Source organism: Micrasema longulum, unplaced genomic scaffold (genome assembly GCF_059751315.1).
Source record: "Micrasema longulum isolate JH-2025_06_02 unplaced genomic scaffold, ASM5975131v1 h1tg000824l, whole genome shotgun sequence".
NCBI classification, from domain to species: domain Eukaryota; kingdom Metazoa; phylum Arthropoda; class Insecta; order Trichoptera; family Brachycentridae; genus Micrasema; species Micrasema longulum.
Genome location: NW_028278016.1, coordinates 877,011 through 893,499, shown reverse-complemented (window position 1 = coordinate 893,499; position 16,489 = coordinate 877,011). Strand labels below are relative to the sequence as shown.

At 31.1% G+C, this 16,489-nt stretch overlaps 1 pseudogene across 1 annotated transcript; it reads left to right on the top strand.

Moving 5' to 3' along the window:
- The first annotated feature begins 4,754 nt into the window (after positions 1-4,754).
- LOC148278814 (phenoloxidase 2 pseudogene) lies at positions 4,755-7,674 on the top strand (annotated as a pseudogene). The gene has a single exon (XR_015823071.1). The product of XR_015823071.1 is annotated as a phenoloxidase 2 pseudogene (transcript).
- Positions 7,675-16,489: the final 8,815 nt, after the last annotated feature.

Below are 16,489 nucleotides of genomic sequence, written 5' to 3'. Positions count from 1 at the left end.
CAACGTACATACTGTCACAGAAGTGTGTAGATAGACACATTACAAAATATGACTGGCATGCCCTCCTAGGGGAAAATGATGTCAACGCATTATACAATAAAATTAGTGAGAATTTTGCGAATATATAAAAGGATAGTTTAGTTTTAGTTTCATATAAGAATAAAACCAGACCTCGCGCTGTTAAAGATTGGATGAATGGTGAAATATTGAATGATATAAAATTTAGAGACGTATTATTTAAGAAATGGAAAAGCTCTCCTGGCAATAAATATTACGAAAAGGAATATAAAAGGTTACGAAACAATCTAAATAAAAAAATTAACAAATTTAAGATCGCACATTACAATATGAAATTTCAAAATTGTTTCAATGATGTTAAAAAGACATGGGACGAATGTAACAGAATATTGGGCAGAAAATCTAAAACAAACTGTGATGAAGTTATTAAAAGGTACTTTGTTAACAATGATGATAACGTTGAAAAGGTCTCGAATGATTTTGCCGAGTATTTCTCTGAAAATGTGTCTCAAATGTTACACATCTGTGACAAGAAAATTGATAAATCAATATCTGAAGAGCTCCCCCACAGTCTATACTTACCTCAAGCTAAACTATTTGAAATCGTTAATATCATAAGGCTAATGAAAAACTCGAAAGCACCAGGAGCTGATCTAATCAGAATGGTTGATATTAAAAAACATATTGATATTCTAGGACCGATTGTAACGCATTTAATAAATAAAATTATATCTCAGGGCGAAATTCCATTGAAATTAAAATGCAGTATAATTAGACCAATATACAAAGGAGGTGATCATTTATTATTAGGAAATTATAGACCTATTAGTATTCTACCTGCTCTTGAAAAGATCTTTGAAAAATATGTATTATTAAAATCAACAAAATATCTCGAACTTTTTGGAATAATTGATATTAACCAACACGGTTTTCAAAAAAAGAAGAGTACTGAAACTCTTCTCCAAAGTTTTGCTAATTATGTTAATAATGAACTAAATAATAGAAAACATGTATTAATATTGTTTATTGATTTTTCTAAGGCTTTTGATACTATAGATCATTGTAAACTATTAAAATGTTTAAATATAATCGGAATAAGAGGACCATTACTTAACCTCTTCAAAAACTACCTAACTAATAGAACAATGTCCGTAAGTATCGATAGTGCACAAAGCAGTAATAGAAATATCAAAGCAGGTGTCCCCCAGGGTTCCATATTAGGACCCATATTGTATATAATATATGTATCATTCATTAAAAATATTTTTTCACATGTTAAACACTTTGTTTATGCAGACGATACTGCTCTAGTTGTTTCGCATAGTGATATTAATAAATGTACTGAAATGTTGCAGGATGACTTTAATATTTTACAAATTTGGTGTCATGATGCGGGTCTTTTAATAAATGCCAAAAAAAGTCAATTAATGCATGTTAGATCGCCACACGCCAAAACAAATATGTTACCTATTGTAAAAACTCATAATTTTGAATGCCTTCATAACTCTACCTTTGATAGAGCTTGCTTATGCGATAGATTAAAAATTGTGAATGAATATGTTTATTTAGGTGTAACTATTGATAACTTTTTTAAGTGGAATATTCATGTTATGAAAACATGCAAACGGTTAAGATCTGTAGTTAGTCAACTACACAAATTAAAGTTTTTAGTTCCTCTCTCCACACTAAGATTAGTATATTTGTCTCTGGGAGAATCTATAATAAGATACGCGATCACTGCTTGGGGACATTCTTGTTCAACAAACATTAAATATGTACAAAATGTTCAAAATGCACTTGTCAAATTGATTGCACCCAATTATGTATACAATCAGAGGAATAATACCCCATTTATGTATGATAAATTAAATGTTTTACCAGTTAAGGGTATTTTATGGAGCAAAATTATTATCCAACAGATGTTCAGCTCGATATATAAAAATAAATTAGAACACAGCTATCTAACAAGATTTACATCTGTTGATGGCCTAGTAGTACCAAAATTTAAAAATAAATATGGACAACGTACGTTGGATTATATTGTTCCAAAAGTATTTAATTTGTTGCCACTTGACATGAAAACATGTCATAGTAAAAATAAAATTAAGTTTCTATTACGTAAGTGGTTAGTAGATAAAACGTTCCTATATTGATTTATTATTTATGTAGTATTTATGTAATACATTTTTTAAATTTTTTAATATTCTTTACTTATTATTATTTTTTTACTTATATACATTTTTTGAAAAAAAAAAAAAATTTATCCCTCATTAATTACATTTTTGTTATTTTCTTGGGTTAACCTTTTCTTTTCTTTTATTACTTTCTTACTTTCTTATTTCATTTACAAATGTAAAATGTTAGATCTTAATTTTAATATGTACTTTTAATTTTCTTACTATTTTTTTATATTTTTTTTCTGTAGATATGAATTGAAATTCTAGATTTACTTTACCTTGTTTAACTTATTTTCTTATCTTGTTTTGATTACATTTATGAGCACACACTATTTATATATGTGTCTATTATTATTATTATTTTTTTTTTTTTCTTTCTTATATTTAAAATATATTTAAGTAAATTACTATTCTTTAATTTTAATTGTATTATTTTACTCTATTTTCTTACTTAAAAAAAAAAAAAAAAAATCTTTAAACTATTTTTATGTTTATTATTTTATACGTATACAGTATTTTGTCTGTACTCTTCTTATTTGATTATTAATTAAAACTAATGTCTGAGCACCCGATGACAAACTATTATTGAATAGTTTATCGGGACAAAATATATCTTAATACTTTGTTTTCTTTATAATGTATTATAATGTAATAATATGTATATTTTATTGAATAAAGACTCTAAAAAAAAAAAAAAAAAATATACCCATTATTCTTTCACAGAATATTTTCTTTTCTCTTTCTTATGTTAAACAAAAAAATTATAACTGTCCATTATTTATTATAGGAGCAAAAAGTAATTACCATTTTCTTGTATACCCACAAACAGGCCATGCCTTTGTTGGATTTTTTGTTTACTATTTTTACTATTTATATGTATTTAATTGCTGTGTAATTATGCTTTATTTTTTTTAATACTTTGTTTATATACCAAAACAAAAAAAAAAACAAAAAAATAAATAATAAAAATACTAGCCAATAACAGGTCATAAGCCCTGTAAATGCCAAGACTTCCATATTCCCTTCTCAAAAATGTTTTCCATCTCTGTTGAAATAAAGTTAAATATGAATAACTCCCTATGGAGGAAATTCAGCCAGTCTGCAAGCATTTGGACATACTCAAATATTTTTCGAGATTATCAATTCAATAAATGGTCAAAGAGGGAAATCTATTTTTATTCTATTACGTATGATTAGAACCCAGATTTTTCTGAAAATATTTGGACTCAACCTAACCTTACCAAAATATTGTAAATAATGGATCTTGTTTCTGGACAAACAAGTAATAGAATGAATTAAATCATTATTTATTTATTTAAACGCATTGAAGGCTTTTACATGTTTTACATAATATATAAATATAAAGACAGACATGCTTTTTACACAAATGTACAAATATATAAAAAACCATCTTAACGTATTAGTAAAAAATATTTGGACTTACATATATAATATACATACATTGCAATGAAGATAACAGATGTGATTTTTTTCCCCCATAAGTTATATTAAAAGAATTTTAAAGTTAGAAGAATTTGGAAAAGTAATAATTAAGAAAACAGATATTAATAAATTAATGGTACCCCATTAAAATTAGCATAGAATTGTTAAAGTATTTTAATTTGAAGATAATAAATTGATACACCGCCTTTTAAAAATTTCATGTGTTTTATCAAATATGTATTCTCCTTATTGGCGAGTTATTATGTACACATTTGTTAAAATACCCAAATAAAAGCGTGAATATGTAACAATAATTTAAAAAGCACTTATAAAACCTTAGGGTGTCACACTTTTATAATTAATTGATGACGTCATTTAACAACAACTTTGTTTAATCAACTTTGTGAATAAACTGACAAGCATCAACTTTTATTACTAAAAAAATATATAACCGGATTTATTTTAGTTATAAACTAGTTTATTTTCCTTTAAGTTTCAAAATAAATATTTTTTGTAATATTTACTTGTGAATATTTTTAAGAAATATGCGTTGTTTCAAAATAAGTGTTTTTTATTAATTAGTAATTCAAAAAATAAATTAAATACTGGATAATACTCGTAATACGCTTATTATACAATGAAAACAAACTGATATTTTTTGTAATTTTTTGTCTGTAAACTTTCTTTGCCGAGTATTTAAAAATTGACGTTTTTGGTTTATAAGTGTATTTCTGTAATAAAAATATACGAACTTATTTGATTTATTATTTTGACCTAATGCTAAAAAAATATTTTTAAAAGTTTATATGTACTCTCATACTGAATTATGAATGAATTTTTCATCCCATTTGCATTAGTAAAAGTACATAACGATTTATTAAAAAAAAAAGATAAATAATAAAAATAAGTTAACCAAAGCAAAGCAATTTAACAGACCACTAATGAAGTATTGATTTGATCAATTTTGTAAATAAATATCTGCAAAATAGCGATAAGAAATTGCGCAAAATAATATTGTTTTCGAACCATTTTTTGTTTATTTGTTAAAATTGCACATGGCACTACAAAAGGTGTTGTATTATAAAAACAAGTTTTTAAAAAATACTAATCACATTCAACATTAAAGTATTGTACCGTACAAATGTCTTCGAACTCTAAAACTGGTGCAACGGCTAGTAGTAGTGGAGCAACAACCACTGCTAGTGCTGGAGGGACCGCGACTGCAAATGCAGGGGAAAGCAAAGCAGCAGCAGGAGCTGCCACTGGAGGAGGCAAGAATGTGGCACCAGCAAAAACTGCTGCAGTAGCAAATACTGGTGGAAGCAAAGCTGTTGCAGGAGCTGCTGCTGGAGGTGGAAAAACTCCAGCCAAAAATGGAACAGGAGCAGCGGCAAGTGCTAGTGCAGGTGGAACAAAAGCAGCCGCAAGTACTACTACTAAAACTCCTGCACCAACTAAAGCAACTACAGTTACGAAACCAGCCACAACTACTGCTACTAAAACTCCTGTACCAGCCAAAACAACAACAGTTGTGAAACCAGCCACAACTACTGCTACTAAAACTCCTACACCAGCCAAAGCAACTACAGTTACGAAACCAGCCACAACTACTGCTACTAAAACCCCTGCACCGGCTAAAGCAACTGCAGTTACAAAACCAGCGACTTATACAAAACCAGCAGCAACAGGAGTTACTAAACCAGCAGTGGGAACAAAACCAGCAGAAGGTACAAAACCACCAGCAGTAGCTGCTAAACCTGCAGGCACCCCAGCAAATACTGCAAAACCAACAGGTACTCCACCTGGCACAGCCCCTACAACGACTACTACAGCGTATTCTCAGCCAGAAATTCTGAGATTTTTATTTGAACGTCCATCTGAACCAATTATCTTACCGAAAGGCAGCGATGCGAAAGCAGTATTTGATGTTCCTATTGTATTTCTTAAAGAACGTTATCAACCGATCTGCGAGGATGTTAAGAAAAGGTTTGATACATCAGATCGAAATATTATTCCTGTAAAAAACATAACTGTTCCGGACTTAACTATTCCACTTAAATTAGGAATAAAGGACAATTTTACTCTTTTTTTACCTGAGCATGTAAAAATGGCTGAAAAGTTAATTGCTATTTTCATGGATCAAAGAACAGTTGATGATTTGATATCAGTAGCGGTTTATGCCCATGAAAGAATCAACCCATATCTATTCAATTATGCTTTATCGGTTGCTCTTCTCCATAGAACCGACACTAAGAACGTGTTGCTACCAAATTTCCTTCAGTCCTTCCCAGGAAAATTTATAGATAGTAATGCATTTTCTGCAATTCGTCAAGAAACGGCTGTGGTTCCCAAAGCGATAAGAGAACCGATTGAAATCCCACAAGAATTCACTGCTAACGCGAGGGAACCTGAACAAAAGCTCGCGTACTTCCGTGAGGATATTGGAATCAATACTCATCACTGGCATTGGCATCTTGTGTATCCAACAGGAGCTGAAAATCGCGCTATAGTAGATAAAGACAGACGAGGTGAACTTTTCTATTACATGCATCAACAAGTGTTGGCAAGATTTAACGCAGAGCGATTCAGTAACGATTTACCTCGCGTTAAGAGTTTTGATAATTTGAGACAGTCAGTACCTGAAGGATATTTCCCAAAACTGGAAGTAGCCGTTGCAAGCAGAGCATGGCCACCTCGTTTTAGGAATACTCCATTGTCCGATATTGATCGACCGTTAGATGAATTTACTCTTAAAATCGAGGAAATTGAACTTTGGGCAAAGAATATAAAGGAGGTTATTGAAAAGGGTGTTGCCAAATCTAGAGATGGCAAAGATATTCTTCTTACGGAACAAACTGGTATCGACATTCTCGGAAATATGGTTGAAGCTTCTATGTTAACGCCAGGAAACTATGGTAGCTTGCATAACTTAGGACACATGCTTTTCGCTTTATGTCATGATCCCGATGGTAGGTTCCTAGAATCATTTGCAGTTATGGGAGATACTGCAACAGCTATGAGAGATCCAGTTTTCTACCGTTGGCATACTTATATTAATGACATATTTGTTTCTCACAAAAACAAACAACCTAAATATACTGTGGCACAGTTGGAGTTTAAAGACGTGAGTGTCACCTGTGTAAAGGTCACTATTGATAAAAAGCCCATAAACCAGCTTATTACTCATTGGCAAAAGAGTGATGTCGATCTGTCTCGTGGAATGGACTTTACCCCAAGAAGTCCGGTTCTAGTTAGGTTCACACATCTTCAAAACGAAGAATTTTCATTTGTTATCAATGCTAATAATGCTTCAAACAAACAGTTATTCGGAACAGCTCGCATATTTATGGCTCCAAGATGTAAAGAAAATGGCGTTGTAATGCAGTTCAATGAACAAAGACATTTAATGATAGAAATGGATAGATTTAAGGTCACACTCAAACCTGGCGCTAATGTTATAAAGCGCAGTTCATTGGATTCTTCTGTGACTATTCCATACGAGAGAACTTTCCGCGATCATGACACTAACCGCCCAGCAGAAGATAGTCCGAGTTTATATGCTTTTAATTTCTGTGGTTGCGGGTGGCCTCAGCATATGTTCGTTCCCAAGGGAACAACAAAGGGAATGGTATTTGATTTGTTTGTCATGATTTCCAACTATGAGGATGACAAGGTTGTACAGGACATTTCAGGGGCTTGTAATGATGCAGAAAGCTTCTGCGGTATTCAAGACAAGAAGTATCCAGATAAGAGGACAATGGGATATCCATTCGACCGCCTAGGCCGAGACGGTTGCTCGACTCTCGCTCAGTTCTTGACCCCCAACATGAAGGTTCAAGAAATTACTGTGAAATTTGAGGATCGCACCGTTATTAAAACTCTGGAACCGACAAAAGAAATATCTGTGGTTCCTGCTTCAAAACCTTAAGCATACGACTCAATGTATCAATCGACCTTGGAAATGATCTGGCGAATAAAAATAATGTATTGATTACAAAATGTTCTATAATATTTAATAAATATGATAATAATTGTATTAGCGGCTTATAATTTGTGGGTATTTACAAACATTTTTTTTTGACAACGTAATTAATACTAATTAATCAGTGTTTTGTTTCTATATGCAAACCCTTTTCAATTTCTGATTAAATTTTTATTCTTACTTTTCAAGAGCCTACTGTTCTCTGATTTATTATATCGACTTTGATAATATCATTTGATGATATTAATTTTAATGTTCCTGGTGGATATCTCCGTCGTCAGCGCGGACAGAGTCTAGTGTTCTTTCATTGATTATTATCACTTTAATAATATTCTAGCGTCTTAGAATTAATATATTTGCCAGCAGTAACTTCCTCTTTCATTGCTCTATTTGAAATTTCATTAGACGCTGTTAAATTAAAAATTTTTTTTTTTCATAAACTACTTTCAACTGCGTCTCGTGTGTGATAGATTTGTGGTTTCCGGGAAGCCAACCCACAAATCAGCAAACCTCATTGTCGAGAACTTTGTAAAATTGGAAAAATTACAAATTCTAAAAATTCATATCACTTATAATACGATACATAAATACTTTTTTTTGTTGAGTTTGAAAGCTTATTAACTATAAAAAAAAATACTGAACTTCGTCACTCTGTAGTAAAATTATTGCACAATGAGCAACTGAATCAATACAAGAAATAGAAAGCTTCCGAATATTAAACATCAATTTTAAAAGAAATGTTCTGGATATATTTTGATATTTAAAATATATTATTATTAATAAACAATAAATAGATAACATAACTTCTATGTATATGTCATTGCACAGCGATGTCGTAAAAATGCGTTTTTTTTATTTGAGTAAGGGTTTTTTTTTAAAAAGTAATAAAATCATCGTTCTTGGAATTACGAGTTTTAAAAACAAAAATAGAATCATGTTGTGGTACCGCCAGGTTTGAACCGGGGACTTTTGATGACTAAATCTGCAACGCTACCACGGGGCCTCAACCCGGTTTTTAACCTTGTGGTTATAATTTTGAGGAAGTTCGGTGGTTTTTTAATTTGTACGCTATTAAACTGATCCAAGTTTTTAAAAATATTTTTTGTGTAGTATTATCGGTGCTATGATTTTTTAAAGTTTTGTTAAAACGTTGAAATTACTCCGCCTGTTACGTCACAATTTCTCTTCGGTGAGTTGTCCCGATTGTCAAAATGGCTTTCAGGTAACCGGAAATCTATCGCAACACTCTATCAGTGGTTAATTTCGGAGAACAACTGGCGTCGTTTGAAGCAGTTAGTTTTTATCCATATCGCTTTTATTTATTTTTTCGTCCATTTTCGAGAAACGCCGTACAATTCAATTCCCCAACTTTTACCGCGCGTGAGAATTTTTTTAATATTCAATTTCTCGTAGCACTGAACTTCCTCATGGTGTAACAATGATTACTTTCCTCATTTTAAAACATCCGTTATTCATCTGAATATCTTTGATAAAGCAAAGAAAAATAAACGAAGGTTGTATCCAATTTTGGTTTACAATGATTTGGTCACACTTAAAATTCCATTGATAACTTCTCTCGTAGCTCCCGCTTTCTTACTACGTTATAATCTCGTCGTGTGAAGATAAAATAACGATGATGATATAATAGTGAAATTTATTTCAACAGAAAGCGAAAACATTTTTGAGAAAGGAATAATGTAAAATCTAGGTATTTACATGGCTTTTTTTTAAAATTTGAAAATAAAAGTTGATCCTTAATTTTTTGGACTAGCATCCCTTCCACAAACCCCTACCCCTCTTTTACCCAGCTGCTTCACTTGTCTGCGTCCGGTGCGTATAGCTTCGTTGGTCAAATACAGTTTTTTTTAAATTATAAAATAAAAATGCTTTAGGATTAAAAAAATGGGGAATGTTTATGTGAAGTTACGCGGTCTGGCCCCAAAACTCCGGCTATTTAGCATTGAGGCATATTGTTATTATTATTATGGATAACTTACAAAGCGCCATTTTCGTAATATAATAACTCAAGGGTGCTTTACATAGTGATTCTATAGATAAATAAATTTAATTGAAGCTTTTAAATTGGTAATTTAATTCAAACAATTTATTTTGTTGTCACATGCTACGGATTTATTCAAATGATTTAGAGAAGAAGTGGTTTTTTAGTTTTTTCCGAAACATCACTTCACTCCAGCGTTGCCATTATTACCGATTTTTCGGTAGATTTACCGATTTTAGGAGCAATCTACAGATCTACTGAATTCTATTTAAATTTTACCGATTTCTATATATTTCTTCGTTTTTTTTCATGGAGAAAAATTTCAATACAAATAAAACGAATGCATGTTACAATAATTTATTGTTTCTTTGCTCACTTAGGTCGCCATCTGTTGATTGTTAAAAAAACTCCTTATCTATTGCACATATGTAAGTATATATTAATGAAATTAATTGGTAAGTATTGGTGAATGGTGATTCCCGATAATTTAAAAATATATAATATCGTGGTATGATAAATCATGACCATAGAATTTCATGACATTATTGAAAAATTCATTTATTTCTTTGTCTTCAGTAAATTATCTTTTTAAATTTAATTGAATAATTGTTTTAAGCAATGTTTTCAGTACTTCAGCAGTTAACAGTTTTTACATTTACAGAACATTAAAATATCAATTATTTCTTTGTTTGGCAATTTTGTTTGGCAATTTTGTTTGACAAAAAAGTTTGACTGATGATTGTTAAATGACCAGGACATAGAGAGATAGAGAAGACCCATCAATTTCAGGGCCTCTATGCTGCAAGACGCTTCTACCTGAATAAAAAAAACTATTTATACCGAGTCATTGACAGGCTTGCAATACGCAATACTTGAATTTCCACAGAACGGGTATTAAAATACATCATTGAATTATGAAAATACATTCAACCGATGTACCTTTGTGCATAAAAAAATACATTCATAGATAACTTAGTGTGATTTCATTAATTTATTTGGCAACATACACTTAAATCTAAATATTAATGCCTTAAACCCTGGAATAGTTTGTATGGTTACACAAAATACAGTATTGTTGAAATAGATATTAAAATATAAACATAACCTCCAATTAATAAAATAAGATTTATCTGTATTATGGGCTAGTTTTGCGAGCCGGAATCAATATATTTTGGTGATTCCCATATTGCAGTCCTTTTGGTTTTTAATTGTTAATTTATCATGCGTTTTCGACTATTTAAAACAACGACTTTAGACGAAACGGCGCTTTAATTTTGAACAACAACTGTCAAATTTATTTTTGCTCCCCCCCCTCTCCCTCCTCACCACCCCACCATCACCACATCACCATACTCCTCGCCCTCAAATCTACCGATTTATTTTTCTGAATCTACCTATTTTCGCTTGATCTCAGCCTCTCACAGCCTCGCACCTCTCTGCTGGGAGAGCATTCCATGCCATAGAGCCTGTGACTGCAAATGCGGGTTCACTGAATTTAGGGCCTATTTCACCACCTCTGAGTAAGGTCTTGATTAAAACTACTCGTCTAGTAAAACCAAAAATCTATTTCACCACCTATATCCGCCTGAGTAAACTACTCAGAGCTCTTTCCTATGATTAACTGCTAATCATAACCCAGAGAAATAACAAAATGGCGGCAAAACAATTTGACAGCCAGCGAAGATGGTTTGTGTTTCGATTTGTCGATTTTTTTTTTTTTATACGCCTCCACTCGTTTGCGAGAGATTTTGGGTCTTAGAAACAAGAATAAGACATTTCAAGAATATACGCTTCAGTGAATGACAAAAAAACCATACTCACGAAAAAATATAATATTATGTGAGGTTGTTAAAATCAGTATGAAAGAGTTATGTGACAATAAAATATTATTACCGTCTAAATTAAACGTAAGTATAACATGAAATTTTGGACCAAAAGTAAAGGGGGACATTCAATAAGACATTATTTAAATTTGGCAAATAATTTTAAACAAATTCAAATATTTTTATTATTTGTCCTTAAGAATTTAGTCAGAAGTAAATAAATATCCAAATCATTCTGGGAGAGTAAAAATTTTACGTTAAGAGGAAATGTATTATATTTTTCACAAATATTTTGAAGGAATTCGCTTCTGTCGTAGAGGGAACAGTCGAAGAACAGATGATCTAATGTCTCATCGCCATTTTCACAAAGACACATTGCCGAAGTAAAGACACCTATTCTCGATAAGTGCGAGGCAACGAGACAATGCCCTATTCTCATTCTTGATATTAAAGAGATGTTCAATTTTGATTGTTTTTCGATTTCAAACCATGGTATTTGTCGATTTGGAAAGTGTTTATTTTTATAAATTGTCTTATAAAACCGAAAGTGGTTGGAATCGGAGCTCGCGTTGAACTCCGCTTCTATGGACTTCCACGCTTAAGTTTTTTCTTTCCACAAAACATTGTCACTTGTCACATTGCGCGAAACTAGATTTATCAATACTTCGCACCCATTCTTACTAAAATTGACACATTATATTACAATTTAAAAACGCGTGCGGTTTGTAAAGTAATGAACGAATACAACTTTTCAAAACAAAATTCTTCAAAAAGTGAAATAATTCATTTCAAAATTTCTAATGAAAATTATAGGTAGATCATAAAATCTTTTTATTTTAAAACACAATCTTTAAATTAATATCTATGTCTAAATACTAATAATATAAATAACCCCCCTAAAATAATGATAAAACTAAAAGTTTTCATCTGAAAGGTAAATAAACAATAACAGAGAACAGCATTTGTTGACAGACGTGAACCTAGACCGTTTAAGTGCGACGTTGCCGTACGAAGTTTCTGTTTAGCAAATCGGAGGATACTCATTTGTCGTGAAAGCGCTACCCGGTAATCGGGACTTTAATCATCAGATTAATGTTATGTGATGATTAGTTATTCAATACTTTACTCAGAGGTGGTGAAATAGGCCCTTAGTATAATAACTTTTTCTCTCGCCGTAGACGTAGCTGATCTAAGCGTAAGACGCCTGTCAGCTAGTTCATCTGGAATGCATAGTTCCCTTAGATATTCCGGAGCAGAGTTGTGCAGTGATTTATACATAAGCCAACAGAGCTTATGTTTCACCCTCTGTGAAAAACGTAGCTAGTGTAATTCCCGAAGTAGAGGACTGAACTTAGAGATTCCGAAAAGAAGTCTCGCTGCAGCATTTAATACAGACAGTTGGCGAGTCATTTTTTCATTGATAGACCTGCATAGATACCATTACAATAATTTAACTAGAGTAAGCATAAGCGTTCGAAGTATGGTCCCATAACCTGCGGCCAATTAGCATAATATGTTTGATAGGACTTTAGATTGTTGCGATAATTCCTTGGTTACTTTTGTCTCCTCGAAATTACTAAAATGCCTACATGTATGCTATTACACTGCACAAATCTCCCTGGAAAAGGCAGAAAAAGCAACGGTTTAACCTTTAACCGGTAATCAATTATTTCAACTTAATCAATATTTGTTCAAATAGATATTTTACTGTTAAAAAACGTTTTTAATATTATGTTACCAGTACTAATGGCCTAATGATTTCTCTAGTTACACTTTTCTCGTCCACAAGTGTATTTTTCCGTATTTGAAGTAAAACAAATGTGACGCGTATGCGGAAGGAAGCAACATACTGAATAAAACTCACAGTAGACCGCTATAAACAGTACGTGCTTTTTACTCTACTACGTGTTTTGCTTGCCAAAGTCGATGTGATGTGACGTGATGACACTTGCACTTTTAGTAGTATCTTGATATATCTAATTTTACTGTACGTGTGATGTCACTGAACTCCTTCTAAACGGCTTGACCGATTTACGTGGGGTGTTCAGCGAAATGTAGATATTTGCGTTGCGCATGTTCGTAGATATTCAAATTTTCAATCGAATCAGTAAAAAAAAGTTAGAATCATAAATCATTTTTCGTCGACCTACCAGGGTTGCATTCAAGGAGAATGCATGTACAAAAAAATTGAAGGGTGTTGTTTTTTTGTGTTTAAAAAGGTTTGTTTTTGACTGTTTACAAACAAAATTTGATTTTTATTGATCCCAATCAGATTCTTTCCTTACATTCCTTATAATTTCTTCCCATTTATTTATTTTTACTGGATTTTTGGTAATATTGAAATAATATTGACTGACATTGAATATGTATTTAAGCTACCGCATTCATGAATACAGTGCACCCCTGTTGGTGAGAAAAGCTGAGTTTGAAATTTGCAAAAAGAATTCCATATTTGAAAATGAATTATTTCATGTTTTGGAATTCAATCATAAACAAGTTCTTAGGTACCTACTTAAATTCAACATTTGAATGTTAATAATTTTTATTTTTGACATTCAATCATTAACAAGTACCTAGGTACCTACTAATCAATAAAAAGTCTTTTTTCAAGATAATAGCAGGCAAGGCAACGTTCGGGCAGGACAACGTCTGTCGGGTGCGCTAGTTGGTACATGTAATTCTTCTGTAAAGCAGTGGCAAATGCTCCTTATAATCGATTACATGCATCTTACCATATTTTTTTGACATCGTAAGTAATGTTTTATAATACTGTAGTATTATTAGGAAAAAACACATCACCAAAAAAATATATTACTTTTCTTGGGTTAGTAAATTTATATATTCCTTTATTCCACACAGCGACCAGTTGCGCCTCTATTGGCCAGAATTATAACTACTGGATTACACGAGATTACACTGCTCACTTTAAAATCACTAATTCAAATACGTCTTTAACCTAAAACTTTAGAATCTCGTTCGAAAAATTACACTTGCGATTACAGTAAAATCTTGCGGCTTTCATTAATGCAATTTAGTCTTTCAATACTCTTTCATAAAGGCTAGTATTCTTTAAAATACATCAATTTGACTTACGACAGTCTAAGGGAGGTGACAATATACGCACTCGTTATGTGTAAGAAAGAGATAATGAATATATTTGTATGTCGTAAGTAATTTAGCATACTTATGTTTCGGCGGTTTGAAAGTAAATTTGCTTTAAAATAAATAAATATTTTGATATTTTAATCGAAACGAATTGATATTTTAATCCATAATATAGTATAAATCCTTAGTGGGTTTTAAAAATCAAAGATTCGCTTATTGTTTTTTAATTGTAATTCGTTTTTGTGCATACGATGACAGTTGAATATTGTAGGTTATTCTTCAGTATCCATTTAAACTTTTAAAATTTAGTGAGAGTTATGATAAAAACGTTACTAGTGTATAGTGTTAAGAATAAATATATATGAAGAATTATAATATATATAACTTATGTCGTTTTGTGAATAATAATGTGATATAAAAGTCGATAAAACAATGATTCTTAAAACGTAATTTATGTTTTGTTTTGTGAACTATCGTACTCGGTAAGGAATACTTTTAAATTATTAACATTTATTAAGAAATAGTGTTTTATTTCAAGACAAGTTATAATAGTCGATCAGTCGATCGAATAGTAGATCACTCCACCGAAGATGCGCTAATGAATTATTTAGTTTATTTATTACTTTTTCGACTCCTGGCGTAAAACGTGAAATAGCTGCGCGGATAGACCGTTGCTTTCTAATGACGTAGGCGGGGGTTCGAATCCATAGGTGTACCAATTTTTTTTTGCAATTATGTTTTTTTAAATCAAATGTTTATGCTACATTAGAAAATATTTTTACTGAAACTATTAGCCGCTGGAGCCATTTGTTAGGAATTATTTATTAAATATAAAATAGGCTTATTTTTATATGCCATACTACCGCTATGGACATTTTATCAGAATTGTAAAGGTGATGTCGCTAAACTCCTCCTAAACGGTTCTAACGATTTACGTGCGGTTTTTTTTTGCATAAAAATAAGCTTTACGCTGCGCATGCTTATAGATATGAAAACATTTCATTTAATCCGTTAAAAAAAAGTAAGGAGCATAATTTTTTTTCATCGACCTCCCAGGGTTTTATTCGACAAAAATGCACATACTAAAAAATGGTAGGTTGTTATTTTTTTGTATAAAAAAAAATTTTTGAATGTTTACAAATAGCATTCGTTTTTTCTGAAATTTCTTATAATTTCCATCTTCTTATTTATTTTTACTGGATTTTATTTTAATACTTAAATTATATTAACCAACATTCAATACATTATTGAAAATCGTAATCCTAAATATAGTGTGCCCCTGTTAGGAAAGCAGAGTGTAACATTTGCAAAAAAAATCTGTATTTAAAAAATGTTCATTTTATGTTTTAGAACTTAACATCGATTTGCTCAAGCGGAATTGATCGAATAAAATTTATAAATCCTAAGAATTTACGTTGAACTTTTTCTAATTCATATAAGTGAGACATATTAAATGGAGACCAAATTGTAGAATTATTTTCAAAATAACTACAAATTAATGCAACAAACAGCATTTCGAATGAATTTATTGTACTAAAATCTTTTGCAGTACCGTAATATAAAACCTCAAAATTTTATTGCTTTATTAGTAATTTCATTGATATGCGGAATTAAATTAAGACTATCATCAAAGAGGTTTCCAAGATCTTTAACTTGTGATACCTTTTTAATATCAATATCAATTTTATTTTTATCATGTTTACTAAATACTACACGTGGACCCAATAAATCAAGTATTTATTTTTAAAAAAAGATAGTGGTTAAGAACAAAGTTATTTTGTTTATTTTATTAACATAACAATCGTTTAAAGAAGTAATTTTGATTACATATTTGAATTAGTTTTTTTTTATTATGTGTTTATTTTTCCATACATATATTTACATATTAATTACATCTTAAAATTAAGCTAAAACATAATTTGGAAAAAATGCCCACAAAGCC